The 25429-nt window shown below is 45.1% G+C and overlaps 1 protein-coding gene across 1 annotated transcript in view; it reads left to right on the forward strand.

The window, feature by feature from the left end:
- The window catches only part of LOC126413274 (odorant receptor 94b-like), a 213235-nt gene that overhangs the window by 101479 nt on the left and 86327 nt on the right, over positions 1–25429 (forward strand). The gene's annotated exons all lie outside the window — the stretch shown is intronic.

Consider the following 25429-nt stretch of genomic DNA (forward strand, 5'->3'; position numbering starts at 1 on the left):
GCGCCTAGAACCGCTCGGCCACAACGGCCAGCTTGCTGCCATGTTCTGCGTTTATATAATTATTAGTTTCTCTTTAGATGTACGTTGGAGATGTACAAAATATCTGACCTTAGTCGGTTTTTATGTATGCTATGTTTCTTTTGACATCTTGGATGACAGTGGATCAGTGATAATACAGGTTTACATAGTTACGATTGTACATAAGTGATGTGTGGAAAATCGGTTGTTTTTTATTATTTTTACAGGCTTGTTTCTATGTTTTTGCCTGGAATTTTGTTTTAGTTTTAGTTGAGATTTTTAGGTTATATTTTTATTTTTTCGTAATAATTTTGTTATTATCTGTGGTCTTTGGTGTTTTCTTGTTAAGTCTTTGTCGTATACTCTCCACGTTGTTATTGGTGTTGCAATGGATATATATTATATTGCTTAACCGGTTTTCTTGCTTTATAATGGGAATAAAGTTTTCTATGCACTTTTTGTACTTTAGGTCGGTTTGTTCATTGAGTAAATTTGTGCCGTTGTTGTGTGCATCTGAATATATCTCTATTTCCTCAAGGATGTTCATGAAGGCTTCCTTTTGCGTAATACAGAGAATTTCTAGTGCTTTGTTTATGGGTTTCATGCCGTGTTTTTCTGTTTGTAGATCTTGAAAAAAATGTGGATGGGTTGTTTTCACTTTCTCTGGCGTGCTCTTTATATGTAAAGTTGAAGTTTCTACCGGTTTGCCGTACGCAAAATTTGTGGCATGTGTTACATGAAATTTTGTGAACACCAGGATTGTTGTGTGTGTGATTTTTCGAGGTGCTTTTATGGGCGTTATGTTTGAGACTGTGTGTGTTATGATGTGCAAAGGCGATGTCGGTTTTGTTGAAAAATTTGTTAATGTTGTTTGAGATGTTTCCACACGACTGATCTAGGAAATATCTGACTTAACTGCATCATGCCTTTTAACTATGGATCAAACATTTAGGATGAGGTAAATCTGGGAGAAGTACTGGAAGTACAGAAGATCCATTATGAAAACATTTATAGATTACTCCAAGGCACATGGCAGTGTGCACAGGCCGAGTCCTTAGGGAATGTGCCAAGAATGGTTGCGAGGATGGTGAGATCACGAACAGTAGAAACAAGAGCAAAAATGAAATGCCAGGAAGAGATAGCCACGAAGTTCACGAAGATTGCTACTATGTGAAGCTATCTCACGCTACTATTTAACACAGTGCGCCAGAGTTATCTGAGAAACAGATAGCAATGACAAACGTGCCAGTTTTAATGGAAGGACGCGTCTAATAGTCTACACTTCCGTTGCAGACGGAGAGAGAAGGAGATATTTCACACAAGGCAGACAGCGTGAAACTCGGAATCAATGCCAACAAGATGTAAATCATGGTGCTAGCTAGAGATGCGATACAGAGAGTCCCACTGCAAGTTTGAGATCTGAGTTGGGTCAAAGTAGAAAACTTAAGTACCTGGGACTCGAATCGAATTGTGTGGGAACAGTTCAACAGAGCAGTGACTGCAGGCATATTGTGAAGTCGGCACATGATCTTAATGCTCAAGAAAGGCCAGATAAACAAGTAAGATGCTTTATAGAGCGTTGACAGGACACTGTGTTAGCATCTGTGAGCAAATTTTCTCGAATTTTGCCGAAGGCAGCACCAATCTTTAAAATTTGTACGTGTACAGTCATATCAAATTAGCCGTCGCTTGTGATTGGTCATCACAGAGAATTTATGCTAATAATGCATAGGGCTTGGATTTTAATAGTAGGTCATATTTGTTTCCTGACGTTAATGGCGAATTTTACAACGATTTGTGTAGGAATCCAGGTATTGCGGTGTAGAAAAATGTATTATCTTTACTGCGCATATGTACGGCATTTTTAGTAATATGTCATATTTCGGCAAACTTTTGCCAAAAGACTGTATGTTTGTAGTACATACCTTTCTGAACACAGTAATAACGACAGAAAATGTTGCTCACATAACAATGTTTCAGGTGATATTGTCACAAATGAAAACAACAAAATACATAGCTTTATTTATCAGGACTCTGCTAGACAGGCAAAGTAACACACTTGTCGGCTTGCTGATCTAAGACGTTGTTGCGGGGGTCGACATGACGGTCTCGAAGCCAACGAAGACGGCTTCCGATGTAATAAATATCGCAGAGTGGCCACGCAATTCAGTTTGAATACAAACTCAGTCTGGTTCAGCATACTGAAAGTAAAGTGCTTCAAAAGTATGAGGTTGCTAAGTTTTGTTCGTAATTTTGGAGATAAGTTCTTAAGCACTGATGGAAAAAGGCTATTCTGTGAAGTATGTAAATTGAAAGTTATTGCATAAAAGCGCTTTAATGTGCAACACTGTAATACCGCCAAACGCAGCAGCTGGGTGAAGAGAAGTGCTGAAAATAACAACAGACAAACGCTGTTATTTGAGCAGACACGGCCATCTTCAACTATACAACCATTCTACACTGAAGAGCCAAAGAAACTGCTACACCTGCCTAATATCGTAATGCCCCCCGTGAGCATGCAGAAGTGCCACAACACGACGTGACATGGATTTCACTAATGTCTGAAGTAGTGTTGGTGGGAACTGACACCATGAATCTTGCAGGGCTGTCCATAAATCCGTAATAGTTGGTGGAGATCTCTACTGAAAAGCACGTGGCAAGGCATACCAGGTATGCTCAATAATGTTAATGTCTGGGGAGTTTGATGGCCAGCGGAAGTGTTTAAAGTCAGAAGAGTGTTCCCGGAGCCACTCTGTAGAAATACTGGACGTGTGGGGTATCGCATTGTTCTGCTGGAATTGCCCAAGTCCGTCGCAATGCACAGTGAAGGTGATCAGACAGGATGATTACGCAAGTGTCAACTGTCAGAGTCGTGTCTAGACGTACAAGGGGTCCCATATCACTCCAACTGCATACGTCCCACACCATTACAGAGTCTCCATCAGCTTGAGCAGTCCCATGCTGACATGCGGGGTCCATGGATTCATGAGATTGTCTCAATACCCGTACACGTCCATCCGCTCGATACAATTTGAGACGAGACTCGTGCGACTAGACAACAAGTTTCCAATCATCAGCAGTCCAATGTCGGTGATGACAGGCCCAGAGGAGGGGTAAAGCTTTGCGTCGTGCGGTCGTCAAGGGTACATGAATGGGCCTTCGGCTCCGAAAATCCATATCGATGATGTTTCACTGAATAATTCTCACGCTGACACTTGTTGATGGACTAACAATGAAATCTTCAACAGTTTGCGGAAGGGTTGCACTTCTGTCACGTCGAACGATTCTCTTCAGTCGTTGTTGGTCCCATTCTTGCAGGATCTTTTTCCGGTCGCAGCGATCTTGGAGATTTGATGTTTTACCTGATTCCTGATATTCACGGTACACTCGTGAAATGGTCGTACAGGAAAATCCCCACTTCATCGCTGCCTCGTAGATGCTGCGTCCCATCGGTCATGCGCCGACTATAACACCATTTTCAAACTCACTTAAATGTTGATAAACTGCCATTGTAGCAGCAGTAACCGATGTAACAACTGCGCCAGATACTTGTTGTCTTATATAGGTGTTGCCTGCTTACATATCTCTGTATTTGAATGAATATGCCTATACCAGTTTCTTTGGCGCTTCAGTCTAAGGCTTTTTAGGTGTGGTCTCTTGCAATATCCGATTGGAGAAGCTGAGGAATCCACGCTACAAGACAGGTTTTGCAGAAGTACACAACACATCCAGCTCCAGATGAATATACATTGAGCAGAGGCTATTTGTCTGCATGCTATGACGGGGTTCTCAACAAAAAATAAGAATTATTGTTGCTGACACAAAAGGTCTGGATGTCCGCAGATCAAACACAGACATAGATGGCTGTTATGTTCCAAATGTTGTTGTTGGCGTCCTAAAAGTTGACAGGCCTGGAGAAATGTTCCTCCTGACGTGTGAAGCCCTCGACAGAGTAAACAACTTGCCACTTGCCAGTTTGGTTTGACAACTCTATGGAGGTACTGGGGCCAGATGGTGTGATCAGAGACTACATTTTGTTGGTGGCAACAAAGGGTGCTTCATCCAAGGCTAAAGGAGCCAAGGCACTTCAAATTCTCTGACACAGCTTAGTGTACCTCAGTTGTGTTGCAGTTGTGTTAAGCTGCGTATCCACTGAGTGTGGCAGCACACGGCAGCGTTTGGAGCTGTGCCTTGCGCAGTCCATGCGGTTTGCATCCTGCGGCTGACAACAGTCCAACTTGCCGCACAGCGATTTGACAGTGGAGCAGTGTACCGGCCCACAGCAAAAGCGATTTCAAACTGCTGGGCTTGTACAATCGATACAGTAGTTCTGCTGCTCGTGTGCAGCAGAAATGGCGACGAGACGTTGCTTGACCTCACAGAGCTGTGCAAAGCAAAAGAGGTATTGCGGGACCCAGTGCACGCAGACTGTCACATCAAAAATACCCGGTCGGTGCATGGAAGGACATTAGCAGCGAAATAAAGATGCTGATTCAAGAACTGAAAAGAAACATGTATTGAATTTCTAGAGTGTATACAGGTTGAATTATTTTTAATTACGTAATTGTGAGGATACACTTATGAACACTGATAATGTATAACTTTATTTTACCCGTCAGGAGTTGATAGAAGCACTTTTTCTTTATCATAAACCTTTTGTTTATTAAAACAGACAGTGGTTTGCGACTGCAAAATGTATAAGTTTTAAAATTTTTTAGATACAAGAAACTTAATATATTAAATTCACAAATTTTCAGAAAGAGTTCAAATTTAGAGATCACTAACTACGATGGGCACACAAATTTAAAGGTTTGTTATTTATTTACGGATTAAGGAACAAGTTATGCTTCCAGGTTGTTTGATTTCCATGAGCTCGAGTTTATGGTAGACAATTAAACTGTCGATACATAGCAAGACCGAGCGAGGTGGCGCAGTGGTTACCACACTGGACTCGCATTCGGGAGGACGACGGTTCAATCCCGGGTCCGGCCATCCTGATTTAGGTTTTCCGTGATTTCCCTAAATCGCTTCAGGCAAATGCCGGGATGGTTCCTTAGAAAGGGCACGGCCGATTTCCTTCCCCATCCTTCCCTAATCCGAGCTTGTGCTCCGTCTCTAATGACCTCGTTGTCGACGGGACGGTAAACAGTAATCTCCTCCTCCTCCACATAGCAAGAGTACGTATTTTCCTTTACAGTACTTTCAACTTTTAATCCTAGTATGACTGATGAAAGGAAAAGGAGTTAGAATGTAGATTACAAAGGCCTTTTGATCATATTTAATTTAATAATTATATTTCCATCGAATTGTACCGTTTGTAACAAAGTGAGTGGCAAGGTGCAAACGTGTTTCCTTGGCATTGTTTCCCACTCTTTGCGTGGCAACTTTCAGCATCTTGAGTAATGACCCCTCACGCTCATTCCTCCATCGACCAGGAATTATTAATTCATTGATTTCCGTTTCGAGACTACCTACTGAAGTGTAAAGGGCACGTGACATTATGTAAGTAAGTAGGCATGAGAATCTTTTTCGTTTTTTCAGATATCAGTAAATACAGACCTTAGAACACCAAAACCATTTTTGACCACTCTTCGCCCCACAAGGGGGTTTGCCGCTCTGTGGCGGGTTCATGCTTGGCTACCACAGGGCCCAAGCCTTTGCAGCACCTTTCCCCCTCCGTGCTGCATGTATTCCGATATCCACAGTGTCAACAGTGTGCCGAAAATAGAAAATTTCAGGCATTACCTCTGACCATGGACAACGCAGTAACCGACGGCCTTCGCTTAACGACCGAGAGCAACGGAATTTGCGTACAGTTGTCAGTGCTAAGAGACAAGGAGCCCTGCGTGAAATAATCGCAAAAATCAGTGTGAGACCTACGACAAACGTATCCGTTATGGCAGAGCGGCGAAATTTGGCGTTGATTGGCTATGGCAGCAAATTGGTTGGACCCAAGACGACTGGAAAACAGTGGCCTGGTTCGATGAGTCCCGATTTCAATAGATGAGAGTTGATTGTAGGATTACAGCGTAGGATCCCATAAGGCTATGGACACAAATTTTCAACAAGGCATTGAGTAAGCTGGTGGTGGCTCCATAATGGTGTGGGATGTGTTTACATGGAATGGACTGGATCCTCTGGTCCAACTGAACCGATCTTGAACTGGAAATGGCTACGTTCGGCTACTTGGAGGCCATTTGCAGCCATTAATTGACTTCATGTTCCAAAACAGCGATGGAATTGTAACCGGCCAACAGTTGATTGGAGTTTGTTTCAAGAACACTGGATAATTCAATCGAATGATTTGGGCCGGCCGGTGTGACCGAGTGGTTCTAGGGGCTACAGTCTGGAACCGCGCGACCGCTACGGTCGCAGGTTCGAATCCTGCCTCGGGCATGGATGTGTGTGATGTCCTTAGGTTAGTTAGGTTCAAGTAGTTCTAAGTTCTAGGGGACTGATGACCTCAGAAGTTATGTCCCATAGTGCTCAGAGCCATTTGAACCATTCGAATGATTTGGCCACCCAGGTCGCCCAACACGAACACTTTCGTAATTATGAGTGGATATAGAGGCAGCATGGGTCAGTATTTCTGCAGGGCCCTCCAAAGACGAGTCCATGCCACCTCAAGTTGCCGCACTTGTGACATTATGAGGGGTGTTCAGTAAGTAATACAACACATTCTTTTCTGAAAGCAGGTTGGTTTTATTCAGGATTCCAATACACCGTATTATTCCCCACTCTCCGTGCAATGCGACGGCCTTATGCCACCTTACTGGAGGGCCTGCATTTCCGCGTGGTACCCTCTACTGGTCGACGACGGAGTCAACACCTTGCTGCATCAGTAACTTCCCCATCATCCACGTACCTCTTCCCACGGAGTGTATCTTTCATTGGGCCAAACAGATGGAAATCGGAAGATGCGAGATCCGATTTTAGGGTTTTTGAGGAAGAGCAGTCCAAAGAAATTTGTGAGCTCCCCTCGGATGTACAAGCTTGTGTGAGGCCTTGCGTTGTCATGGAGAAGTTCGCTTGCATTTTTGTGGTGACGAACACGATAAAGCCGTTTCTTCAGTTTGCTGCCGGCAGTACAGTACAATAGAGTTGATCGTTGCACCATTACGGAGGACATAAACAGAATAACCATTTGAGAGATCCAGAAGGCCGTCGCCATGACTTTTCCGGCAGTGGGTGCAGCTTTGAACTTTTTCTTTGGAGGAGAGATGGTGTGGCGCCACTCCATCGACTGCCGTTTTGTTTCCGGTTCGAAGTGATGAACCCATGTTTCATCGCCCGTGACGATGTTACACAAAAACTGTAACACACAGATATTCCTTCGTTGCTGTTTATGGTGTTGTGTTAGGCGGCGAGGCACCCAGCGAGCGAGCATTCACCTTCGAGTATCCCAACTCGTGGAATAGTGTGTCAGCACTACCGACAGTTGTGCAGCGAGATGTTCGACTGCAGTCCGTCGATCACCTGGAATGCGAGTGTCTGCACTTTCCAGCTTCACAGGAGTCAGAATCCGTGCGGCCGCCCACGGAATACATGACACGTTTGCGCGACCTTGTTGCGATGATGACAGACGCCTAGCCCGGCGACTCACCGTGCTTTTGTTCATTGACAGGTATCCGTAGACATTCTGTAGGTGCCTATGAGTATCTGTGATTCTCTGGTTTTCCGCCAAAAGAAACAGTCACAGCTCTGTGCTTGGAACGCACTTCCATTACAGACGCCATTTTGAAGGCTTCTTATGGCGCCGCCACCTTCCGGAACTTCGTGAAACTGTAGGCGCTGAAACGGGAATATCCTACGACGTCTCACAACAAATTCTGCATCTTTTAAATAGAAAATGGCCGAAAAACAGTTCAGTTACTAATTGGACACCGCTCGTACAATGAGCAGAAAGGAATGAATCTGTAGAACATTTCATAAAATTATGTATCTGATCTGCTCAATAACACATCATTTTCCCGTAGGCTATTATCGGTACTGTTTCATTGTTGTTTTGATTACCAACCTTAAGCCTGGCGTGATGCAGTTCGTCTTCTATAGAAGATGAGCGCCCCCCATCACTACCGATACCAGAATTGGAATCCCGCAAGCTCTGAACAGGACGTGCTCTGCCACAACTACTGAATGTATGGACCCAATCAATTTAATTTAGTAAATCTTATGCTTTCACTATTCGTTTTGTATTACGTAACACCCCCATAATCAGCGATCGTTTCTACTGCTCGTACTTTTCTAATTTCGCTTTCCGGTTTGAGTAGATTTTAACAACTGCGTGATATTCCATTTTGTGTCGTCTGCAATGCTCCTTCTGTTTAAATCTTCATGTTCCTTGTTACTGCCTTCTCTGCTGAGCAGCGGACGAGGCTGGACCCACGTGGAGTGCCCTGGAGGGGAATACCCGCCTATTTGTGTGCTCGCCGGCAGGCCGCCTGTATTTCCAAGCTCTCGACGGTAGTGCTCTGTCTGGCGCCAGCGTTCCGTTCCGCTGGATTTAATCGGAATCCTTAGCTTATTTCGATACAGACACTATGTTCGCCACACAGCTCCCTTCCAGCCGCCGTAAACTGCTTGAAACACGTAAGTCAAACGCAGTCACACTGTAACACCAAGCAATGCGAAAGAAGTCTGCTTACGTGTAACATCCCTATTCCTAGACTTCCAACTGCATGGAACAATAGCCGATTCTAAAGCTAAATAATTGATTTCCTTCCAACAAGAGTTGTATATTTGGTGTCGCACGAATTTCCGCATTTATATACAGGATGAGCATAAAGTCCTTCCCTTCTTGCATCCCTTCTTATCAAATGGCTCTGAGTACTATGGGACTCAACTTCTGAGGTCATTAGTCCCCTAGAACTTAGAACTAATTAAACCTAACTAACCTAAGGACATCACAAACATCCATGCCCGATGCAGGATTCGAACCTGCGATCGTAGCGGTCTTGCGGTTCCAGACTGCAGCGCCTTTAACCGCACGGCCACTTCGGCCGGCCCCTTCTTATCCATTAATTTCTAAGAAACTATGCTAGATACAGTTACTCGGTTTGTTGCAAATGGTAGCTTGGAAATTTGTGGTAAGGTCTTATGGGACCAAACTGCTGAGGTCATCGGTCCCTAAGCTTACACACTACTTAATCTTAACTTAAACTAACTTACGCTAAGGACGACACACACCCCCACGCCCGAGGGAGAACTCGAAGCTCCGACGGGGAAGCGGCGCGGACCGTGGCAAGACGCCCTAGACCGCTCGGTTACCCCACGCGACTGTAATGGTAGCTTTTCACAGTTTTTTGTGGATACAATTCTGCATGTCTATGCCTTTTCTTTTCATCAAGCCTACCATTACGGCAACATTGTACCTGGACGTACTGAAAATTTAAGTTGCACTTCAATTACAGGAATTTCAATCATGGATACTGTTTCAACAGGAAGGTGTACCACACACTGGAGGTTATTTGTCTGCCAGTCCTTGGATGAAATATTTGTAGGCAGATTGGTCGGTAGGGACGGTCAAAATCTTGTCCACCACGTTCACCAAATCGTCTTGACTTTTCTGTCGCGCAGCCTTACAGATAAAGTGTTCCGGTCACCAGTTCCTGCTGTGCAAACTTTCACGGTATGAATACGAATGTTGTAGAGGCGGTGACTGCAGAGGTGTTGGCAAAGACACGGAGAGAAACAGTGTCACCTGGACGTTATACGGGAAACAAACGAGTCGCATGTGGAATAATAACAGTAATAAACTTCACAAGTTCAGTCACCTTTTACAACGTACCGCACAACTGTACCTAACATAGTTGCTTCGAAATAAATTTTTGTTGGAAGGGATGGAAGTAATGTACCTCATGTTATGTAAGAAAGGCTTCCAGTGAACAGATATTGCTAGAATCAGATTCTCATTTCCATGAACCATGTTGGCAAGCTCCCCCACGTTAATTTGCTCTGTCATTTTACAATAACTGACCAGCAGACCGTCTCAGCAGGCAATGCTGAGAAAAGCTGTGACAGCTGTTACTATTTCATCACCCATTCATTCTTACAGCTTTGTCCACGCACTTCCATCGGGGTGGTCGTGGTATTGATCAGCGGCCAAGACCCGCCTTTTTAGACATAACTCTCACCTCGAGAGAGGTGAACTGTTCATTCGATTTCAGCCAGGCTTCCAGAGTCAAACAAAGGTAGAAGTCATCAAAAGCTCAATTAAAGTACATGATCACTGGAAGTAGTTAACCGGATTTAAAATACGAGGTTCATTCAAGTTCTAAGGCCTCCGATTTTTTTTCTAGTTAATTACTCACCCGAAATCGATGAAACTGGCGTTACTTCTCGACGTAATCGTCCTGCAGACGTCCTCTGTCATCAATCACCCGCAGGGTTGCTGCTTTGCAAACATTACTAACTACGATTATGGTTGACACTGTCGGGGGGGGGGGGGGGGGGGGGGGGAGGGGGCGGTTCAGCTATCTCTCTCTCTCTCTCTCTCTCTCTCTCTCTCTCTCTCTCTCTCTCTCTCTCTCTCTCTCTCTCTCCCCCCCCCCCCCCATCCCCCATATCATCAATGTAAATTTTTTGAATCTTAGTTGACAGAAAAAGACACCGTTGAACGAAAATATCCAGACTTAACTAATTAGACATACTAGAAGTTCTTGTGCAGTAAGAATTAACAGTAAAAAATGTTCGAGAATTATTTGCTAATGTCGAAACACTGACAAGACTTAGGCTTACGTGCTCGTCTTCAAGCTGCGAAGCAGATGGCTGTTTTAGATCCCTACGACGACCGGAGAACTATGTTCAACAATGACACAGCAGAGGCTCAATCACATAGCAGTTTAGAGTGTGCACAGGCTGCTCTTGGTCATTGAGGACGAAGAGTGTGAAGAGACTTCTCGATCGCAGATTCTCAGTCCCCTAAATAGATACTTTGTATACAAATTTATAATATTACACAACTTTTTTGTAGTCGGTAATCGCAAAATGTGTTTTTACTCAGATTCAAATTGGCGCGCCTTAGGAGTTTTAACTGCTATTGAAATGTAATGGCCTGAGGCACCCTCTTTTGCAAGGGGATCTCCGGTTTTGATACCCTTGTGATCTATACCCTCCGTATTGAGCTAGTGCTACTGACGCCCGTGCTAATGACAGTAAACGGCTTGACAATGTGACTGCCACTTCCTTGCAACACTGACTCCAAGAGCACGTTGCTGAACACAGACACTGTAAGTGTTCATTCGATTTCAGCCAGGCTTTCAGAGTCAAACAAAGGTAGAAGTCATCAAAAGCTGAATTAAAGTACATGATCACTGGAAGTAGTTAACCGGATTTAAAATACGAGGTTCATTCAAGTTCTAAGGCCTCCGATTTTTTTTCTAGTTAACTACTCACCCGAAATCGATGAAACTGGCGTTACTTCTCGACGTAATCGTCCTGCAGACGTACACCATTTTTCACAACGCTGACGCTATGATTCCATGGCAGCGGCGAAGGCTTCTTTAGGAGTCTGTTTTGACCACTGGAAAATCGCTGAGGCAATTGCAGCACGGCTGGTGAATGTGCGGCCACGGAGAGTGTCTTTCATTGTTGGAAAAAGCCAAAAGTCACTAGGAGCCAGGTCAGGTAAGTAGGGAGCATGAGGAATCACTTCAAAGTTGTTATCACGAAGAAACTGTTGCGTAACGTTAGCTCAATGTGTGGGTGCGTTGTCTTGGTGAAAAAGCACACGCGCAGCCCTTCCTGGACGTTTTTGTTGCAGTGCAGGAAGGAATTTGTTCTTCAAAACATTTTCGTAGGATGCACCTGTTACCGTAGTGCCCTTTGGATCGCAATGGGTAAGGATTACGCCCTCGCTGTCCTAGAACATGGACACCATCATTTTTTCAGCACTGGCGGTTACCCGAAATTTTTTTGGTGGCGGTGAATCTGTGTGCTTCCATTGAGCTGACTAGCACTTTGTTTCTGGATTGAAAAATGGCATGCACGTCTCATCCATTGTCACAACCGACAAAAAGAAAGTCCCATTCATGCTGTCACTGCGCGTCAACATTGCTTGGCAACATGCCACACAGGTAGCCATGTGGTCGTCCGTCAGCATTCGTGGCACCCACCTGGATGACACTTCGCATTTTCAGGTTGTCATGCAGGATTGTGTGTACAGAACCCACAGAAATGCCAACTCTGGAGGCGATCTGTTCAACAGTCATTCGGCGATCCCCCAAAACAATTCTCCCCACTTTCTCAATCATGTCGTCAGACCGGCTTGTGTGAGCCCGAGGTTGTTTCGGTTTGTTGTCACACAATGTTCTGCCTTCATTAAACTGTCACACCCACGAACGCACTTGCGACACATCCATAATTCCATCACCACATGTCTCCTTCAACTGTCGATGAATTTCAATTGGTTTCACACCAAGCAAATTCAGAAAACGAATGATTTCACGCTGTTTAAGTAAGGAAAACGTCTCCATTTTAAGTATTTAAAACAGTTCTCATTCTTGCCGCTGGCGGTAAAATGCCATCTGCCGTGCGGTGCTGCCATCTCTGGGACGTATTGACAATGAACGCGGTCTCATTTTAAAACAATGCGCATGTTTCTATCTCTTTCCAGTCCAGAGAAAAAGAATCGGAGGCCTTAGAACTTGAATGCACCTCGTAAAGTGATACAAATTACGCCGCTCCCTTGGATAAGTGGCTGATTTGCAGAGATATCCCATGGGAGTGATTCACTGACTGTCTGTGCGCCTTTGAAAGTATATTTATATAAAGTATATAAATTTAAAATAGGGAAAAAATTCGCTTTAATCAAAGTACATTTGCTTCTTCCAATCAGCAATGTTAGTTCTAAACACAAAACCAAAGTGCGCAAACATTACGTTGAATATCTGACATTAGGGTTTACCATAAATAATTTGATTAATGAGAAACAACCAAACGTGTTCCTTGTTTCGATATTTTAGCCAACGATAGCTTGAAGCGTATAAATGTAAAGAGACACTTGCAGACAAAACATCCAACCCATGTAAGTAAACCCACCAATCGTTTTAAGTGTCATGAGCAACAACTAAAAGGAAACGTTAGATTCCTCAATCAGCTCCTAAAAAATCTCTGAGAACTGATGCATCGGTATCCTTCTTAATTGCAAAATCAAAATCATCAAATATTATTGGTGAAAACACTACATTCTCCTGCAGCCATCAAAATGTGCGAAATCATGCAAAGAGAAATATCGAGCGAGAGTCTGAAGTCGATAGCACACTCAGTTGCTACCATGGTTTGTTGTGAATAGTGAGTAAGATGGTGGCGGTACTGGGATACTTTTGCCAAAAAAGGATATGCAAATTAATGAAATTTATCAATTAATTAGCCCCCACTCTTGGATGACGTCATGGGCTTTCTCCAGCTGGCACATGAGTCCCAACCCCCTCACCTCTCCCTCCCCCTCCTGCCCTTATCGATGGGGATTTCGAATTTTTGCGATATTTCGAATTTGGTGAGAATTTCTAAATTTGGCAGAAATTCCGAAATTTGGCGGGGATTCCGAAATTTGGAGGGAAATTCGAAATTTGGGAAGAAATTCAAAAGTGGAGAATTTCAAAAATGGATAATTTCAAAAATGGTGGCAATTTCTGTGACCCAGGGCTTTGCTGATGTCCCACCCTGCAACCCCAACCAGCAATTGTCAGGAAACTAAAATTTGGGTGGGACCTTTCTTTTCGCCACTCACGTGACCAGAATTGGTGCGAGACATTCAGTCTATGCTAAGCTCTTGTTCTGCAAGCATCATGATGTGTTCTATCAGCGAGATGAATGTGAAGGACAGAGCTGCTGTCAGTAGCTGCATTCAAGGCAGCAGTGTAGTCATAGCTCACGACGCGGGGGGCAGAAAGGTGGAAGGAGTATGGTACAGTGTAGGAGAAAGAAGCAGAGGAATTGGGTGTAGTAGATTGTTGCCACGCAGAGGAATGGAGCCAAGATGCGTATTGCAGCCGATACACGCTCATGCACATGCGCAAACTGCCGAGATATTCCACATGAAGCATTCACTCTTCGAAAACGGAAGAGGCAGGCAGTTGATGCTAATTTCCTTCATTGGAAACATATTTGTATACGTAATATATACCATTGAAGAGCGTCAACTGCTCATTCCCATCCACTTTCCCCTCCACCAACCGATCCTCTCATCCCATCATCACTCGCTCGCTATCCTCAGTGCTCTGCGGAATGTGTTCTATCGAAGAGCTGCTGTCCTCTGACCGGGAGGAGTTCAACAGCCATGTTGCCTCTAAGCATACAGCTGAGGACTGCACCCATAGCCTCCTGCATACAGAATGGAAAGGAGTTATATTGGATTAGTGCCTGAAGAAGAAGATAAATACTGTCCAGAAGATAATGGCTGTGCAATAGAATAAGCAGGATGCTATCAAGATGCATTCTGCAATTCATGCAGACCGATACTATTGTTACAACTGCTTGGCATTTTTGAAATTCACAATGAGTTTTCCACCTCACAAGAGACGTCTGCCTCCAATCCAAAGAGTCAATCGACAGGCCTCGTTCACAATTATGCCACCAGAGGTGCTTGAAATTGGCAGTAGTCAATAGGAACGCAACATCCGATCACATTGGGGATACAAGATGGACCCAGTTGCCTCAGTTGCAGTCACACAGCATGAAGCACCAGCCGAGATCCTCAGACACTGCACAGCAGCAGCAGAATAGGAAGAAGCTGTGGAAGAGTAAGTACCCCTTACCTAATATCTCTGCTTACTGTCGTTGCAGTAAATGAAGCAGGCAAAAAGGAATACAGACGTCTCAAAAACGAGATCGACAGGAATTGCAAAATGGCTAAGCAGGGATGGCTAGAGGACAAATGTAAGGATGTAGAGGCTTCATTCACTAGGGGTAAGATAGATGCTGCCTACAGGAAAATTAAAGAGATCTTTGGAGAACAGAGAACCACTTGTATGAATATCAAGAGCTCAGATGGAAACCCAGTTCTAAGCAAAGAAGGGAAAGCAGAAAGGTGGAAGGAGTATATAGAGGGTCTACACAAGGGCGCTGTACTTAAGGACAATATTATGGAAATGGAAGAGGATGTAGATGAAGATGAAATGGGAGATACGATACTGCGTGAAGAGTTTGACACAGTACTGAAAGACCTGAGTCGAAACAAGGTTCAAATGGTTCAAATGGCTCTGAGCACTATGGGACTCAACTGCTGAGGTCATTATTCACCTAGAACTTAGAACTAGCTAAACCTAACTAACCTAAGGACATCACAAACATCCATGCCCGAGGCAGGATTCGAACCTGCGACCGTAGCGGTCTTGCGGTTCCAGACTGCAGCGCCTTTAACCGCACGGCCACTTCGGCCGGCTGTGTCGAAACAAGGCCCCGGGAGTAGACAACATTCCATTAGAACTACTGACGGCCTTGGGAGAGCCAGTCCTGACGAAATACCCTCAGACTTCAAGAAGAATACAATAATTCCAATTCCAAAGAAAGCAGGTGTTGACAGATGTGAAAATTACTGAACTATCAGTTTAATAAGTCACAGCTGCAAAATACTAACGCGAATTCTTTACAGACGAATGGAAAAAAACTAGTAGAAGCCGACCTCGGGGAAGATCAGTTTGGGTTCCGTAGAAATATTGGAACACGTGAGGTAATACTGACCTTACGAATTTCAAATTCTAAAGGTGGCAGGGGTAAAATACAGGGAGCGAAAGGCTATTTACAATTTGTACAGAAACCAGATGGCAGTTATAAGACTCGAGGGGCATGAAAGGGAAGCAGTGGTTGGGAAGGGAGTGAGACAGGGTTGTAGCCTCTCCCCGATGTTATTCAATCTGTATATTGAGCAAGCAGTAAAGGAAACAAAAGAAAAATTCGGAGTAGGTATTAAAATCCATGGAGAAGAAATAAAAATTTTGAGGTTCGCCGATGACATTGTAATTCTATCAGAGACAGCAAAGGACTTCGAAGAGCAGTTGAATGCAATGGACAGTGTCTTGAAAGGAGGATATAAGATGAACATCAACAAAAGTAAAACGAGAATAATGGAATGTAATCGAATAAAGTCGGGTGATGCAGAGGGAATTAGATTATGAAATGAGTAGTAAAGGAGTTTTGCTATTTGGGGAGCAAAATAACTGATGATGGTCGAAGTAGAGAAGATATAACATGTAGACTGGCAATGGCCAGGAAATCGTTTCTGAAGAAGAGAAATTTGCTAACATCGAGTATAGATTTAAGTGTCAGGAAGTCGTTTCTGAAAGTATTTGTATGGAGTGTAGCCATGTATGGAAGTGAAACATGGATGATAAATAGTTTGGACAAGAAGAGAATAGAAGCTTTCAAAATGTGGTGCTACAGAAGAATGCTGAATATTAGATGGGTAGATGAAATAACTAATGATGAAGTATTGAATAGAATTGGGGAGAAGAGGAGTATGTGACACAACTTGACAAAAAGAAGGGACCGGTTAGTAGGACATGTTTTGAGGCATCAAGGGATCACAAATTTAGCATTGGTGGGCAGCGTGGAGGGTAAAATTATAGAGGGAGGCCAAGAGATGAATACAGTAAGCAGATTCAGAAGGATGTGGGTTGCAGTAAGTACTGGGAGATGAGGAAGCTTGCACAGGATAGGGTAGCATGGAGAGCTGCATCAAACCAGTCTCAGGACTGAAGACGACAACAACAACAACTGTCGTTGTGAGAGAGATGAAGTCTTTGTGTTGCTATTATCGCTTTTTTGCTCATCAGTGGATGTGGCGTCTTCCAGCCTTTGGTTGGTCTGCAGCAGCGACATGTCCCAGTTTGTTGGGACCTGCTGCGGTGGCAGCACCCTGGGTTCCTGTTGCGCACATGGTCGGCTTGTTGGTACAAGACAGTGGGCAGTTATTGTTGGTTGGAGACACTCAGCCAGTCCCTGACATGCAGAAGAGCACAAGGAGTCATAATCAAGGTGACACAGCCCGGTACTCGAGCCCATCATACGCGCCATAGCAGAATATTCCAGTGATACTGCATGGACAAAGTGAGGGTGTAGTGGATGAGAAGGTAGCAAATATCGCACATTGCAAAAACAGACATATCTGATGGGATAGCAGCAATCAGTGATTGTACAATGTCACTTATAATCCGTCTTGATTGGAAAATTTTTTTTTATTCGTATGACCGGTTTCGGTTCATTCACAACCATCTTCAGATCTGTAACGATAATCATACTAATTTACTACTTCACGAAAGCAAATCTTTTTCATCCTATCTAATCAACATCAAATGTACCAGAACGTATCTGATATTTCAGTTACAGGAGTAACCCGTCCAAATCCAGCAACTTTCACATGTTGCGTCACATGAAATTGATTGGCAGAATGCACGTCATTGATATTAATTATAACACTATTACCGACAGGTGGCGTCTGGTACATTTGTTACATTCTATTTGCACATATTGCATTGGCTCTGAGCACTATGGGACTCAACTTCAAAGGTCATTAGTCCCCTAAAACTTAGAACTCGTTAAACCTAACTAACCTAAGGACATCACACACATCCATGCCCGAGGCAGGATTCGAACCTGCGACCGTAACGGTCTCGCGGTTCCAGACTGCACCGCCTAGAACCGCACTGCCACTTCGGCCGGCCGCACATATTGCATTCAGTAGATTTTTTTGATTAACTTTTATCTCCAAAATTACTTAATTAAAATCTGTAGATGTGAAGGTTAAAAAATGGTTCAAATTGCTCTGAGCACTATGGGACTTAACTGCTGTGGTCATCAGTCCCCTAGAAATTAGAACTACTTAAACCTAACTAACATAAGGACAGCACGCACATCCATGCCCGAGGCAGGATTCGAACCTGCAACCGTAGCGGTCGCGCGGCTCCAGACTGTAGCGCCTAGAACCACTCGGCCAATCCGGCCGGCTGTCAAGGTTAAAATCTGTACTTATCAAAATTAAAAAACAGTAAAATTATCATTTTTATACGATGTAAAAAACGTAGGGCGATTTCTATATCTATGGCGCTGGTTTAGACTTGTTTTCCTCTACGGCCTGCTTCCGTGGTTCCCGCCATTTCGGTGTTGTGCCACGATCCGCTCAGTGTCTGATGTCCATCACCGCGGGCAAGAGGGCCACGCAGGAGAGCTCCGTCAACGACGCCAGGCGCTGCACGCATCTTCCGGCTTCTCCACCACGCACCATCTCTCATCCCTCGGCCTGGACCCCCACACGCAACAGTTGTCATCTTAGTAAGTCTTAATAAATGCTGAAATAGGCGTTATGATTGAATTCGCTTTGCTCGTTGAGGATTAAATCCGGATCTTTATTTTTGTGGCTGTATATTTCAATTTCTTCCAAAATGTTAAGAAACCGTCCCTTATGAGCTCTATGCAGGATGTCTAAATTGTGTTCAATGTTCGTGACTGAGTGCTTTGAGGCAGCCATATGCGCCCCAAAAGCTGTTTTGTTTTGAGAGTAGGTGCGCTCCCTGAATCTGGTCTCAAAGCTCCTACCAGTCTGTCCTATATATTGTTTACAGCAGTCATTACATTTGATCTGTATCTCGTAGAGAGGGTCATACGGCGTCAAGGGACTAAATGGCTTGGTTTTACTGCATCTCAAAACAGCTGGATCGACGCTGGCGATTTGCTACATAAAATGGCGCGCAGACCACAACAACCTCAGTAGCATAACATGCGTGATATGCGGCGTTAGAGGAGGAGGTGGAATTCTCGTCAAACTACCAGTCGAATTACACTTTAACGGATGTAACTGGAACAAAACATCAAACACGACTCGCACGCAGTGATGAGGGGATAAATCTGCTGGAAAAAGAAAGGTTCAAATGTCTCTGAGCACTATGGGACGTAACTGCTGAGGTCATCAGTACCCTAGAAATTAGAACTACTTAAACCTAACTAACCTCAGCACAGCACGCAAGTCCATGCCCGAGGCAGGATTCGAACCTGCAACCGTAGCGGTCGCGCGGTTCCAGACTGTAGCGCCTAGAACCGCTCGGCCACAAATCTGCTGGACAAAGCGTGTATGGCACACGACATCGCATACACAGAAAATAAAGATCGTCACGCCGCCGATCGAATTTTAGCTGATAAAGCTAAGGCAATACGTGCAGGAAGGAACACTGGTATAGGTAACGCATCGCAGCATTTGCAGTTGAAAAAATCAAGCATGGTAAGGTTATGTTGGGCCTGAGTATGAAGAAGTTGTGAGCGCTGCACGTCGTGCGCTAAGAAAGAAGACAACCGAAAAGTGATTGAAAAACTGCATCCTGACAGTGATGTATGCAGCTAAAAGCGCCCTGAAGCAGAAACAAGCGTGAAAAAAAAAGATCGATTAAAACATCCAGAGTTCTACAATACCAAAGACATCGCGTAATATCATACCCTTACTCATTCCTGCCCTAGTGAGACTCAGCGGTGGCTTCACTGGCGGGGAGTGCAGCGCATATTGCCAGGACACTCACGAATGCACAAAATTCGAAGGATCAACTGCAGGAGGCAGCAACCATTGGAAAAGGCCTTTACTTGAAACCATACAAGAATGGACTAGGACTCTTCATAAACAAAGAAGCCCTCTAGCACTCCTATCAGACATGGCGCTTACAAAAACAGATTTTCTGAGGTTTCTTACGAAGACTCTTCTGCGGTATCCTCAAGGGGCTCGCCGCTCTTAGCCAGGTGCATGGTTAGCTACCACAGGGCCCCAGCTCTAGCAGCATCTTTTCCCTTCCGTGTATACTCTTGCTATTCTTTTTCCCCGCCATTGAGGAACATACCTGGGGTGTTTTTCGGAACGTGTTCGACGTTTCCAGAGGCTGACGTCAGAACAGTTTCACCAACGTATTCGTACCTTCGTTCACCATCTCCTATTCTTCCTCCGCTTAGGCGTTTGAGGTTCTTCTTTTCCTTCTTCCTCCCTGTAAACGTCTGAAGCGTAACAGGCAACTAGAGAACGCATAGTTCCCAACCCTGGGTCGACAGGTAGGGTTCACGCATACCCCTGGTACACGCCAGGCTCAGGGATGCTTGATTGCCTGAGCTGCTTCCGGAGATGTGACCTGAGTTGTGAATAGTCACCTAAGGTGGATGAGTTCCCTATGACGGGGATACGAGTTGGAAAGAGCACGGCATTGGAGACGCTGACAATCACAGGGGATTTTCTTGCAATGAGCCAATCATCATCTTCGCAGTCAATGTCTACCAGACATAAACAGAATCAAGCTCCCCATTCAAAGACCCTCCCAGCTGCACCACGGTTCCTCGTGGTTTCACGTACTGAAAACGGTCAGTGTTTTACAATGGTAAATCCGTTTCTTATTCAGAAAAGTGTTGATTCAATTGCTGACCCTGTTAAACCCTGCTCTCATTTATGCAAGGGAACTTTGCTTTTGGAGATTACTTCAGATTCTCAAGCACAACAACTGCTTGCCACTTTGCTTCTTCACGGCTATTCTGTTCATGTCAAGGCCCACAGAACTCTGAGTTCTTCTGTCATGTTATTTACACTAGGCTGCTCGATGTTGTGACCAAGGCAGAAATCCAAATGTAACTCTCTCATCAGGGTGTCAATGCTGTCCATCTGGTGATGAAACACGTAGATGCACTCTTGGTGCCCACATTCACTCTTCTTCCCACTTTTGATGGAGTGGTGTTTCCGTCCAAGATCAAAGCACGTTATGTAGTTGCCAGAGTGTGACCGTACACTCCGAATCCGATGCGCTGCTACCAGTACCACATTCAAATGTCCTGTCAACACCCAGCCAAATGTATAAACTATGATAGGGATGCTCATGAGAGCGATTGTCCCGTCCTTCTCCCCACTATACCAGCTGCGATGGTGACCACGCTGCCTCCTCTCGAGATTGTCCCATGCATCGATGAGCGGGCTAGCCAGGAGATCCGGCTAAATGAAACAGTGCCTTGCCTGGTCGCTCGCAAGTTACAGGATAGTCACGAATCCTGCATTCTCCCACTGTCACTTACAGTACTGTTCTTGCTACATCTCGCTCCATGAAGGACATGCCCACGCAGACATGCGACCTCAAATTCAGCACTGCGGTTGTGAAATCGTCCAGTGTCATGGTAGCAACACCGTCTCACAGGGAAAAGTCACCTGCTACACCACCGGCAAGCCAGAAAGGACGGAAGGAATACTCCCACAAAGACTTCTTACATCCTTCCTCTGCCATTCAGAAAGACTCCAAAAAGTCAAACAAAAGCAAACGTTCTTCTCCTTCCCCAACCTGGAGTTCCTTTTCGAAGGTATCGCCACGTAATACACTTGCCCGGCCGACCTCCGTGTCGCTGGTGCCCACCGCCAAACGTTTTCTGCTTTGGACTAAGCAGATTGACAGAGGGAGAGTGCTGACGCCTCTTTAGATCTCATGGAGCAGGATCTCCCATCCTCTATGCCATGTAGCAGTGAGTCTTCGAAGGCTGGCACTCGGCAGCCGCTAAGGTGACACCCCTTCATTTTTTCCCTCCTCCCCTTTCCTCGTTATGGCTCTCTTTCAATGGAATATTCGTAGCCTTCAATCAGATAGCGAGGATTTATGGCTGCTCTTAGAATCACGCGTCTGCTTGTTCTCTGCCTCCACGAAACAAAATTACGTCCTCACCACCACTTTGTTCTCTCGCATTTCTTCCCATACCATTCTGATCTTCGCCCCGAGGACGGCATTTCATCCCATGAGTGAGTGATGTTGCTCATATGGGATGACATCCATAGTTAACCCATCTCCCTGACTACCCGACTTCAGGCTGTTGCAGTTTGCCTTTTCTTTCCTCACTTGACCTTTTCCCTTTGATTGTTTACATCCCTTTGTCATTCGATGTCAGCAGGGTAGATTTCCTCCAGCTTATTGGGCAGCTACCTCACTCCTTTTTTCTGCTTGGTGACTTTAATGTGCACCATCCCCTTTGTGGTTCTCCCAGAACCTGCCCGAGATGTTTCCTCTTGCTGACCTCAGTCAGCCTTCTCTGCCTTAACACAGCAGCATCCTAATTCATTTCAGACTCTGTGCACCCTTCGACCTATCCTTCTGCACTTCCCAGCTTGCCCATCATCTTGAGTGGTCTGTTCCTCTGACTCCTACCCCGCCTACTTGCACACCCAAATGGCAGCTTATTAGGGCCAGGCTTTACTCCTCCCTGGCGACCTCCAACGAACAACATTTCCCCAGTTGTGATGACCTGGCAGAATATCTTACAAACGTTATTCTTACAGCCGCACAGCGTTCCATTCCCTGCACTTGCTCTTTACCACGCCAGGGCCCAGTCCGCTGGCAAAATGAGACATGCTCTGCGCGCGGTTTTAACCGTCGTCCAACGATGACAAACTGCATTCATTATAAACAATTGCGGGCACAGAGTCGTCGCGTTTTTCAGAAGTACAAAAAACTAAGCCCCTCTTGTTGTGTGGGCCAACCTCTAACGGCTCCCTGTGACCAAGATCCATTCCCCAATTTCCGGCCTGGCAGTAGCAGACGATGTAATAATGGAGCCTATTGTTATCTCCAACACCTTGGGCCTCCCACCATCATCCTACCTTCCTCTATCGGAAACGACGAGAGGAGGCTCGGGCGATACCCTTCTCATCTCAAAATCGTGAGGGCTATAATTCCACTTTTACTATTAGGGAATTAGACCATACTATCACTAATCCCAATCCTCTGCCCCATGATCACATTCAGATGTTGCAGCACCTTTCCCATGGGCAAACATTTTCTGCTTTATACATACAACTGTATCTGGGAAAGGGCCCGTTTCCCAAACATTAGCTTGATGCCATTGTACCCATAGCTAAGCCTGGTAAAGACAAACACCATCCTTCTAGCTACTGCCCCATTGTGTTTGTAAGGTGATGGAACTTATGATTCATGCCCAGCTGGTATGGTGGCTCGAATCTCGCATTTTGCTCACGACTGCACAGTGTGGATTTCGGGCGAGCCGTTCTGCAGTTGACCCTCGTATCACTTTGTCCACCCATCTCATGAATGGTTTTCTGAGGAAATCTCATAGTGTGGCCGTGTTTTTCGATTTGGAGAAAGCCTGCTGAAGGACTGCTATTCTCCGTACTCTCTATACTTGGGGCTTCTGTGGCTGCATGCCCAATTTCCTTCAGGAATTTTTAAAAGACTAACTTTTCAGGGTACTTTGGGGTTCTGTCTTGTTAGATCCCTTTATCCAGGAAAACGGTGTGCTTCAGGGTTCCGTCCTGAGGAGTCGTCCTCTTTGCCATCTCCATTAACCCTATACGGACTTGTCTCCCGCCGAGCATCTCCGGCTCGCTTTTCGTTGATGATTTCGCCATCTATTGCAGTCCTCCACAAATCTTTCTCACTGAGCGGCGTCTTCAGCGATGTCTCGATCATCTTTACTCATGGAGCATCGACCGTTTGTATGAATTTCTGGTGGCGCAATTGGTTTCTTCCACCATCTTCACATCTTAGGCCTGTTGCTCTTCTGTTCATTGAAATTCCCAGGGCTCTTGCTCGATAGGAAACTTTCTTGGTCCACACATGTGTCTTACCTGGCAGCCCACTGCGTGTGGTCCCTCAATGTTCTAAATATCCTCAGTGGTATTTCCTGGGGAGCAGAACGAACAAACCACATCTGTTTGTACCAGTCTCATGTCCGTTTGAAACTAGACTATGGGTGTCTCGTATATGCATCTGCCCATCCATCCCTCTTACGTCGTCTCAATACTATCCACCGTCGTGTCATCCATTTTACCACTGGCGCCTTTTACGCTAGCCCGGTTGAGAGTCTGTATGCAGAAGCTGCTGAACTACCACTGTCCTACCACCATGACTTTCTCCTGAGCAGATACGCATGCCTTCTTTTTCGATGACTCCTTCGACCGCCAGTATGAGGCACGTCCCTCTTCTCTGTTATCTCCTGGAGTTCGCTTTCGGGTATTGCTCCGGCAGCTTAACTTCACGCTACCTGCCACCTTCCCGATGGGTGTGCACCCTTCACAACCTTGGCTTCGTGAGGTGGCCTGTGTTCACCTTAGCTTTTATTCGCTTTTTGAAAACGCTACTAACGCCTCGCTCTATCGCTGTTCCACGACCTTCGCACGAATCTTCCCGATAGTACCTCTGTGTACACTTATGGTTCTCGGACTGACTATGCTGTCAGGAGTGCCTTCGTCATTGGCACCGACTTTTTTCGGTATCGGCTTCCGGAACACTGCTCGGTATTTACAACAGAGTTCTTTGCCTTGTATCAGGCCACGCAATATATCTGGCGACATAGGCATTCCAATCGCGTCATCTGCTCCGACTCAGTACCCCACAAGACCTCTGTGTGCTGTACACCGTCCATTTCTTAGTGTAACGGTTCCAGGAAAGCTAACACTTGCTCATTCTTGATGGAGCCACTGTCATGTTCATGTGGGATACTGGTCACGTTGGTCTGACAGGAAACGAGGCTGCTGCCAAGGCCGCAGTCCTCTTACCTCAGCTCGCTCCCTCCGATGACCTCTGTGTTGCTGTCTGTCGGCAGGTGGTGTCACTTCGGCATCACCACTGGTCCTCCGTTCGTGGGAACAAGCTCCGGGTTATTAAGCATCTGCCAGGGGCTAGGACCACCTACTCTCTGCCCTCTGGCTGTGAGGACATCATTTTAGCTAGCTTGCATATCGGGCACTGTTTTTTTAGCCATTGCCATTTTTTAAGTGGTGCTCTACGATCACTTTGTGCTCGTTGCACTGAAACTTTGACGGTCCATCTTTTCTGACGAAATGCCTTTTTTTAAAGATTTACGTTTTCTTTTGTGTTTACCGTCTGAGTTATTCGTCGTTTTAGCTGTCGATAGTGTTCTACATGTTATCCGTCGTAGCAGTATTTCGAAGGATATTTAATTTTAGGTCCAGGACCTCCGTTTCGCTATGGCGTATTTTATAGACATTTATCCACGTCTCTGTTTTTAGCTGTCTTCTCTTCCGTCGACTGAGATTAACGTGTAGTCGTTTTTAACTCCTCTCTTTGTCTTCGTGTTCTACAATTCTGACATGGGCGCATATGACCCTAGTTGTCTTTACGACCTAAAACAGAACAAAAGAAGCATTCTGAGCTGTGTTTATGCGGAGTACATTACCGAAGACTATGTGGAAGTCAAGAGAATGTGGAATTGTGAATCTAGATGTAGCTGGAGGACCTGGAACTCATTGGATAGCATATGCCAAAAAAAGAAATACAAATAACGTCAACTATTTCGACTCATTCGGCGACCTACAACCTCCAGAAGAACTACAACGATACTTCACAGGCAGAAGACATGTATTCTACTATTTTCGACGATGCTAAGAATTTAATATATTTCTGCGTGGTCATCTATGCATCGTGTTCCTCCTGACGTTTTCAAATGG

This window comes from Schistocerca serialis, chromosome 7 (assembly GCF_023864345.2).
Source record: "Schistocerca serialis cubense isolate TAMUIC-IGC-003099 chromosome 7, iqSchSeri2.2, whole genome shotgun sequence".
Classification (NCBI taxonomy): domain Eukaryota; kingdom Metazoa; phylum Arthropoda; class Insecta; order Orthoptera; family Acrididae; genus Schistocerca; species Schistocerca serialis.